Source organism: Ailuropoda melanoleuca, chromosome 16, assembly GCF_002007445.2.
Source record: "Ailuropoda melanoleuca isolate Jingjing chromosome 16, ASM200744v2, whole genome shotgun sequence".
NCBI lineage: Eukaryota > Metazoa > Chordata > Mammalia > Carnivora > Ursidae > Ailuropoda > Ailuropoda melanoleuca.
Window position 1 is genome coordinate 76,643,182 of NC_048233.1, and position 10,508 is coordinate 76,653,689.

General features: G+C 39.4%; 1 pseudogene; it reads left to right on the forward strand.

Annotated features, from left to right (window-relative positions):
• The first annotated feature begins 8,903 nt into the window (after nt 1-8,903).
• Nucleotides 8,904-9,893, forward strand: LOC117796776 (annotated as a pseudogene).
• The last annotated feature ends 615 nt before the right edge of the window (nt 9,894-10,508 follow it).

The window sequence follows — 10,508 nt, forward strand, 5'->3', positions numbered from 1 at the left end:
TAGTTGAAAAGGAAAGAAATAAGTAAGTTGAAGGACTAAAGAATCATGAGAAATAAATTTAAATTCTATATACTATTTTCCTCTAGCCCTGCAGTTCTGCAGTTCTGTGTGATCAATAAACTTGAGGTTAGCTGAAAGTTCCTGCTGGTCTTCTGGGGGAGGGGCCTGTTATGCTAATCCTCAGGACAGTATTGCACTGCCCTTGCCAGGGGCCTGGACTCAGTGAAAGTGTGCCAGATTGTTCTAAGTGGCTTTTGTTCCCTGAAATCTTTCCCCACTGCTTCAGAGGATGAGAATGAAAATAGCAGCACCCTGATTTCTAGCCTTAGAGATGAAAGTTCACACTCTCCACTCTTCAGTGAGCCCTCGGAGAAAAGCAATCAATCACTCTGGTCTCCCTGATTTCACTCTGCACTCTATGTTCACCTAGTCTGTGACCAAGAATTTCTACGACCCCATTTCCAGTCTCCAAGCATTTCAGACTCTTGCAGCAGCACCAGAGCTGTTCCTGGCAGGGAGGGGGAAGGGGGGATCTCTCCGTGGTTCTGCCACTTGCTGGGCCCCTGCCAGAGGATTGGTCACCAGACTGTGCAGCAGTTTGCAGTTTATGTCAACACTGACCAGAAAGCTGGTACCTGGGCTCCTTGTTTGCAACTGGCTTCCCTGCTCCACTGCCTGGGAACTCTGTTGCACTAAGTCACCCCCATTCTTTTTGTGACCCTGGGGGTGCTGAGACCACACTGTCCCACCTGCGATTCTGCCCCACTTCACCTCCTGAGCACCTTTCAGGCAATCTTCTAAAAGTTCTAATTTTGTGCTCTATTGCTTATGCCATTTTCCAGTACCTGGCTTAGTGAGATCCCTCCCCCCAGTTTAACTTCCCATAGATCACCTTGGATTCATGTCTCCATACCTCCTGCCTTGCAAAAAGTGGTGCCATTTCCATTTATAGAATTGTAACAATTTTTTTCTCAGATCTCTCATTGATTTTTGTAGGTGATCAGAATGATTTGATAGCTATCTAGCTGATTCCCAGAGACCAGATGAAATTAGGGTCCCCTACTCCTCCACCATCTTAACTCTCTCCCCAGTCTGCTGCTTTGAATAAGTGGTCAGAGTAGTCTTCATGGAAGACATCACATTTGAATAAATACTTTAAGAAGGGGACGGAGGCATCCATGTAGATATGCACAGCAGAAATGTGTTGAAAGGTTTGAGTCCAGTGAGATGGGAACCCAGAGTATTAGATGAGGTCAGAGAGGGGGTGGTGGGTCCAGATCACATAGAGCCTTGTAGGTTGCATTAAATGACTTCATTTTTGATGAGACCAAAGTGGAGCACCGTTGGAGAGCTTTGATCAGAGGAGAGACAAGACTTGACTCACCTATTTTGTCTGACATTAGTATTGCTACCCTAGCTTTTTTTTGCTTCTATTTGCATGGTAAATGTTTTTCCATTCCTTCACTTTCAATCCACATGCGTCTTTAGGTCTGAAGTGACCCCAACAAGTGAGTCCAACAATCTAACAAGAGGATATTTCAATTGTAATTATCTATGCAACAAACATGGGTGCACTTAAATACATAAAACAACTATTATCAGACATAAAGGGAAAAAATGACAATAATACAATAATAGTAGGGAACTCTAACACCCCGCTTACACCAATGGACAGATCACCCAGACAGAAAATCAGTAATTAGGAAACAGTGGCTTTGAATGACACACTTGACCAAATGGACCTAACAGATATATTCAGAGCATTTCATCCCAATGTAGCCGAAGACATTGTTTTCAGGTGCATAGGAAACATCCTCCAGAATAGATCACATGTTAGGCTACAAAATAGACCTTAATAAATTCAAAAAGGTTGAAATCATATACAACTTTTTTGATCACAATGGTATGAAAGTAGAATTACCCACAAGAAGAAATGTAGAAAGAACACAAATACATGGAGGAAAATAACCTGCTCCTAAACAATGAATAGGTCAACCAAAAGATCAAAGAGGAAATAAAAAAAAATACGTGGAGACAGATGAAAATGATAAGGGGTTAGTATCCAAAAGATATAAAAAACATATTCAACTCACCACCACAAAGACAAATTATCTGATTTTAAAAATGGACACTTTTCCAAAGAAGACACACAAATAACACATCAGCACATCAAAAGATGGTCAACATCACACATCATCAGGGAAATACAAATCAAAGCCACAGTGAAATAACATCTCACACCTGTCAAAATGGCTAAAATTAAAAAGACAAGAAAGAACAACTGTTGGCAAGGATGTGGAATAAAAAGAACCTTCATGCATTGCTGGTAAGAATGCAAACTTGTGCATCCATTGTGGAAAGCATTATGGTGGTTCCTCAAAAAATTAAAAAAAAAAAGAATTATCATATGATCCAGTAATTCCACTACCAGGTATTTGCCCAAAGGATACAAAAACACTAATTTTAAGAGATATATACAGCCTTCTGTTTATTGCAGTATTATTTACAATTGCCAAATATGGAAGCAATCCAAGTATTCAATGATAAGCGAATGGATAAAGAAGATGTATATATGTACAATGGAATATTACTCAGCTTTAAAAAGAATGAAATCTTACCATTTGCAGCATCATGGAAGGATTTGGTTTAATGCTAAGTGAAATAAATCAGACGGAACAAGACAGAATACAAAGAAAAAAGGAAGCAAACAAAAACGCCAGACTCTTAAATACAGAGAATAAACTCATGGTTCCCAGAGGGAGGTGGGCAATGAGTGAAACAGGTGAAGTGTTTGAGAGTACGCCAGCCATGGCAAGCACTGAGTAATGCATACAATTGTTCAATCAAAAATTTTTTTATTGTATAATAAACTATAACTTGATTTAAAAATTTTAAAAAATGTGAAAGCATTTTCTTTTTTTATAATAATTTTTTATTATGTTAGTCACCATACAGTATATCCTTAGTTTTTGATGCAATGTTCCATGATTCATTATTTGTCTATAACACCCAGTGCACCATGCAATATGTGCCCTCCTTAATACCCATGACTGGCCTATCCCAATCCCCCATCCCCCCCCTTTGAAGCCCTCAGTTTGTTTCCCAGAGTCCACTGTCTCTCATGGTTCATTCCCGCTTCTGTTTACCCCCCTTCATTCTTCCCTTCCTTCTCCTACCAATCTTCCTGCTATTTCTTATGTTCCATAAATGAATGAAACCATGATAATTGTCTTTCTCTGCTTGACTTCTTTCACTTAGCATAATCTCCTCCAGTCCCATCCATGTTGCTGTAAATGTTGGGTAATCATTCTTTCTGATGGCTGAGTAATATTCCATTGTATATATGGACGACATCTTCTTAATCCAGTCATCTGTTGAAGGGCATCTCGGCTCCTACCACAATTTAGCTATTGTGGACAATGTTGCTATGAACATTGGGGTGCATATGGCCCTTCTCTTCGCTACGTCTGTATCTTTGGGGTAAATACCCAGGAGTGCAATTTCTGGGTCATAGGGTAGCTCAATTTTTAACTTTTTAAGGGACCTCCACACTGTTTTCCAAAGTGGCTGTAACAACTTGCATTCCCACCAACAACGTAGGAGGGATCCCCTTTCTCCACATCCTCTCCAACATATGTNAAATGCATTTTTATTTCCATTATGTTTCTCTTCTTTCCTTACTTATTGACTTATGGCTTCAAAATATTTTAGAAGTTATAGAAATTGTAATTAGTAGTTTTCATTGCAATAATTTATATTTTATTAGTAACATTAAGATGGATAATAATTATTATGTCTACAGTAACATTTTCTAGAATAGGAAACTGTGGGAAGTTAAAAAATTTGCCTACAGTCAGAGAGACATAAATCAGGAAGCTAGAATTGAATGTTGTCACCTGTGTTGAAATGTGTATATGTGCTAAGAGCTTTGTGGGCCTTTAAAAAAGATTGGACATAAAAAGCAGAGGCTTTGGGAACTTTTAGTAGTCTATACCACAGAGTGACTTTAAAGGTGTAGTTTTTCCTTGGAGCAGAGACAGGAGTGGAGGATTTGGTAACTGAAATGAGTGGGGTCCCTTTGGGAGACTAGGAGGGAAAAGGGCTCTGAGGACAGAATCTGCCTGTTGACAGCCTTGTCCGGGATTCCTTGGCACCATGGTTTGCTGTGATCCAGGGTTGACTGAGCTAAGTAGTTCATAGAGCATATCCTTTGGGGTTGGGTGGGAAGGGCAGAGTCCTTATCCCTCCAAGGACTGGGGATTTGTGAACTTCTCTGAAATCTCTATAAATATGTGTTGGAGGAAGAAGAAATGTTTCCTCCATGTGCTCCACTAGGGAAATATTCTGGGGTAATACAGCTGGCTTTAGAGATGTTTCTATCACGGAACAGTGGGGATAATTCCTTTTTATTCTAGAAAGTTCTAAGAGTAGAAGTAAGAAACTTTATCCTGGTATTACAGACCCTTTTGAAAAGTCTAACTCAAGCCTCCTAGGAAAGATTGGTTATCTGTGGAGTATCTTCTCTCCCCATAGATCCTGCAATGCAAAGCCAAGTAGACATAGTTAAAGTACAGTTTGCATGTTGCAAACACACTGCACATGATTCATCTTCAAATTAAATCAGAATTGCAAGAGCAAAAACTATGAGCTCTCTATTGGACTTCATCTCTTTCTGTATAAGAAATAAGGTAAGTTTACAAGCCCAACTAAACTATGTACTTTTTCTTGCCTCCCATTCAGGACTCAGTTTTCATGCAGTTGCCATTATATAGTTCTGTTCCCTAGAAGCATGAAGTTCCAGAAACATATTTCTCTCAGTGATGAGAAGATTCTGATGTGTCAGGGTTCCTGGCTTCCCCTGGCCTCTTCTTGATGCAGCACTGTCTCAGGTCCAATTCTTATTGAAACAGAGGTACATTGAAGGGGGCAGAGGTATATTCTCCTATACGGGGGGATTTCTTATTTGCAAGGCTGAAGGTCAGGAGAAGGATAGGGATATATACTGACCATATGCAATCAGTAGGCATTGCTACTGTAATGGCATAATTCTATGATACTGTGATACTGGTTGTTCTGATATTAATGATACTAATGTTGCCTGCCCAAACCTATTGTCACCTAAGAACTATATTCTCTTTCCAGTGTTGGAGTAAGGGATGATCTATGGAGAAGAGGAATGAGAAGTAAACTTCCTAGTGAAGTCCTAAGAGGAAGCACTCTTTATCCCTAAAAAGGTTCTGGTTCTTTGCCCAGCCTTCCACTGTGGACTTATAATTAAATAGAAATATAAATGCTGGTCTCTGTTTTTGACACATCCTGAATTTTCCATCCATTTGATAGTGAGGACATGTACTGGACATGCCAATGGTTTTCTTCCTTACCTATTTATGGGTTCTGGCTTTATGCTGGCTACACCCTTATGGTTGGAGTCTGATGCTTTGCATGGCAGGGGAGGGTGGAGTGTTCAAGAGGGAGAAGTTGCCATGGAGCACAAAAGCTACAGATCTGGCACTGGTTTATTTTTGACTGCTCTCTGCTAAACTGCCTGCCAGCCTAGCCTGAATTGCACAAAACAGAACAGCATGAACTTGCCTTACTTGGTATAAAGTCAAATGAACAAAGATATTAAAGCAAAAAGAAAGAAGGCTATAATTAAGTGTTGTATGATTCGTTAAAAACATATACGCACAAACATTTTAGCAGCAGAAGGTCCTTAGCAAGATAGTTGTTCGGGAAAATGTGGAAGTCTTTGCTGAGGAGATGGCATCTGAACTGGGTCCTCTGTGCACCGGTAGCAATGGAGAGTGGAGGTTGTGTCAGGGGAAGGGCATTTAGCCACTAAGAACTACTGAAAACAGTGAATGAGATGGTGTGGGCATATTTATGAGGGACAGCAAGTGTCAGGCGTGGCTGGAGCATGCATGCCCACAGGCACTGGGACGAAAGGTGGTAAGCAGGATTGTGGCCCAGCATTCAAGGGCTGTGAAAGTCATGGTGAGTATTTCAGCATTTGCATTTGAAAACCATAGTAACCATTTAATCATATTTATGATTCATCATATTTTTAGAATGATTACTTTTCCTTTTCAAGTTATAGCAAGGAGTTAAAAAGGAGGAGAGGATGGAGAGGGAGGAGAAAGGGAATATCTGAAATAGTGTCCTTTCTTTCTGTATAGAAACTTAGAATGTCCACTTAACAAATTCTAGGATTGGCCATTTCTAATACTCACCTTTTTGAAATACCAGCCTGATTTTCTGGTGTCTATGAACTAATAATGCGCACAATGAAAACTCATGTAGATATCTCACTCAGTGTGTTTTTTTTTCCTTCCACAAAATAGTGTGAGACATTTTATTTAGACTTCAACGAATACTAGACATTGTATGAGAAGAATTATTATGTTCTATGATTTGGGAATCTAAGATGATCCTGCTTTTAGGGCAGTGAAAATACTCTATATGATATTACAATGATGGGTACATGTCATTAACTTGGTTCCAATTCCATAGAATGTATCACACCCAGAGTGAACCCTAGGGTAAACTCCGGGCTCTGGGTGAGGATGTGTCATGGTTGTGAGAAATGTGACACTCTGGCAGGAGATGCTGATAATGTCAGGGGGATGATATCTGTGTGGGGTCAGGGACTGTATGGGGACTCTGTACCTTTCTAGGTTTTGCTGTGAATCTAACACTTCTCTAAAAAAACTGTCTTGACAACAACAACAGAAAAGATGAAAGCAACAATAGAATGATCCTATTAACACTGAGGGGAGCTGTGTAATTTTGCTACCCCCCCCAGCCCCAGAGACAGCTGAGAATGGGCACTCCTGGTCCTTCACTGCGAGGGGAAGTAACAAGTCTGAATCCACCACAGATTCATGTTGTTGGGGATACAGCAAATACACTTGTATGCTTTCCACTGAGTTTCTCAGTGCAGGGGATTGGATGTCTTCAGTGAAACTCTGACATCTTGAAGGAGGGAGATGCTTCATTGCAGATAAGCTCAAAGTCCAGTTGGACTCAATTTAGAAAAAAAAGAGATGACTAAATTTTCTTAAATTGAATAATTTTGTTCTTAGGTACTGAATAAATCTTAATAAAATCAGTTCTCATATTTTGTATGTCTCCAGATTTTATATTTGACCACAAGAATATATGCAAACTTCATTTTCCGGCTCTCATGTCCTTTGGCTGGGAGGAAAATTTCCTTCTCCAAGTTTATCCACAATGACTTTAGAATCTGTCTAAACCAGAGATTTCGTATTGATCTCTTCTATTTGCCCTACCATCTCCATTAAAACTTATTTGATTTAATTTCTTTCACCTCAAATGCTTTCTCCCCTCTGATTTTCATATCTTTTGGATCACAAGCTGTTTACAACTAAGGGCCTATTTTATTTCCACTTTCCTCCCACATAATGAAGTTTTTATGTACCTTTTACTGTTTTTTAGTATTTATTAAAGATACTTGGAGTTGTCATTTCCAGCTTTTGACCACCATGAGCAAATTAGCATGATCCACTGTGCCAATATGATTTCAGCCAGTCAGCAAAGGAAATTGATGTGTAAAATAGTTGTGTGGCTCTATTATGGGTAAGTGAACAGGTAGATTAACAACTTTGAAAGTTGATATTAATAATCGTAATGGAATGTTGATACTAATACTCATAATGAAAGTAATCATTCCAATTGCAGGGAGTACGGACCTGCGTTTCCCATGCTTTGTACATACCGAATTATTTAGCCTTCATAGAAACCCTACAGAGTAGGTTGTTTTACTCTTAGTGTTCACAGGTGAAGAAAATCAAGCACAGAGATATCAAGGGACTTGTGACATATGGCACCATAGTGGGCAGCAGGTGGGGTATGAATCTAGGCTGTGTGGCTTCAGCCTCTATGCACTAGGTGCCAACAGATGTGCTCACCTACCTCTCTGCTCTGCTTTAGAATATCTGCATCTCAGGGAATCTGGCTTAGAACCTGTCTTTCTTCAGTTAAAGTTACAGTTCATCTCTTAACATAATTATGAATTTTTCACTACCAATCTATCCTTTAGGAATTTGTATTCTTCTCTCTGCAGATGGTTTGTATTATTTTAACACCAGTCACAAAATGCCTTACATAATGAATTATTTCATTTATGCTTATCTTAAAACTCATGCTAAATTATTATAAATGGGAGCATATTGCCCGTTCTTTACGATAACTCCAGAAAATTGTGATTCAATATTTAAAATAAAAGATAATTGTAGAATTATGAGAAAAGTGAATAGATAGTATAATTTTAAAGTGTTTTGAAAGTAGACTAAATTAAAATGGGGAAATTGGCAGCTTGGACTATATGAAAAGAAAAATATCACAGAAAAATAGAAAAAGTAAAAGCCTAATAGTGAAAGAAGCATAGGCTGGCACTTACATAGTTCTTGCTTATTATGAGCCAGATCTTTTTTTCATTTTATCTGCAGAGGTACCATGATTATGTTTAAAGTGGCTTTCCCAAGTGAGTAAATAATAGAACTCAAATTTGAACTTAAGACTTCTGACTCTAGCAGCTGTGTTCTTGGTCAATATGTAATTATTTTGCTTGACTAATAGTCATTCCAGGTAAAATAATGAGATTGCAAAATATGAACTGACAAAGGATAAAAAATTATCAGAAGAGGAATATTTTCATAAAAATGTAGTAAAAATGGGGGTGCCTGGGTGGCTCAAGTCTCAGTCCCAGGGTTCTGGGATCAAGCCCCTCATTGGGCTCCCCGTTCAGCAGTTAGAGGTAACATAACATAGAACAAAAAGAAGGAATTCAGAAGTCAGTCCACTGGTCTTTCCATGATGTCACTTCTTTTCTTCTCTTTGCAGATTAATCCTTTGTCAACTGCACCCTACCTGCAGCCACTCCTATGGCAATGAATAGCAGTGTGACTGAATTCATTCTGTTTGGGTTGACACAGGATGCAGGAAAGCAGAAAGCAATATTTTGGGGTCTTGTTGATGCTTTACCTTGCCACTCTGCTGGGGAACTTTCTCATTGTAGTGACTATTAAAACAAGCAGGACCCTCGGGAGTCCCATGTATTTCTTCCTATTCTATCTGTCCTTTGCTGATGCCTGCTTCTCTACAACGACAGCCCCCAGATTGATTGTGGATGCCCTTTCTCAGAAGAAGTCCATTTCCTACAATGAGTGCATGACTCAGGTCTTTGCAGCCCACTTCTTTGGGTGCATGGAAATCTTTGTGCTCATCCTCATGGCTTTTGATCGCTATGTAGCCATTTGGAAGCCCTTGCGATACACGACCATCATGAGCCGCCATGTCTGCAGTGTGCTGGTGATTCTGAGCTGGGTGGGATCCTGTATCCACTCTTCAGCACAACTTTTTCTGGCTTTGAGATTGCCTTTCTGTGGCCCCAATGTGATTGACCACTATTTCTGTGACTTGCAGCCCTNCTTTTTCTGGCTTTAAGATTGCCTTTCTGTGGCCCCAATGTGATTGACCACTATTTCTGTGACTTGCAGCCCTTGTTGAAACTTGCCTGCATGGACACTTATGTGATAAATTTGCTAGTTGTTTCCAACAGTGGAGCCATATGCATGGTGAGTTTCATAATCCTGCTTATCTCCTATGTCGTCATCTTGTACTCTCTGAGAAACTACAGTGTGGAAGGAAGGCGGAAAGCCCTTTCCACCTGCACCTCCCATTTTATTGTGGTTGTCCTATTTTTTGGTCCGTGTATATTCATATACACACGACCAGCAACCACATTTCCAATAGATAAGATGGTGGCTGTGTTTTATACAATTGGAACACCATTGCTCAATCCTCTGATCTATACACTGAGGAATGCAGAAGTGAAACTTGCCATGAAAAAGTTATGGTGTAGCCAAGTATGACTTCTGTTGATGCATGATATTCAGGGATTCTAATGTTTAGAAGGTTGGTTTTCCTTCATAGACAGGAAAGATAAAATATTCCCCCAGTGCAAAAAAAGAATTAATAAATTTTAATTGTACTAATATTTTGTATATTTAAGTGTATTAATATTAATAAATATTAATAAATACAAATATTCTGTTATTCTGAGAGGATTGCATTAGAATAGGGTTACTTGCAGTCCATAGCCTTTTTGAACAACCTGTGATGGCCCTTAGTTGAATGCTATTGATATCTGATCTTGTTCACATGATAATTTAACTTCCTGTACAAATTTGTCTTCAGAAAGAAAGTACTGACTAGTTAAAGAATGATCATGTGTGTGTGCACACACACCAATTCTTTCTCTAGATTTTATTCTAGTCTCTACGAATGTGGTCATAAGAGCTAATCCATATGGAACTGGAACTTAGAGAGTGGAGGGTGCTGTCTTGAGAACCTGGGACTTGGAGAAGGTGTTCTGAGAATATTCTGCTCTGGAATCTATTCCTGAGCCTGCCTCGTAGGGGAATCTACATGGATGGACCCTCAAACTCCAATCAAAGCTAGAAATCTCAGTGAAAACCTGGACTGTC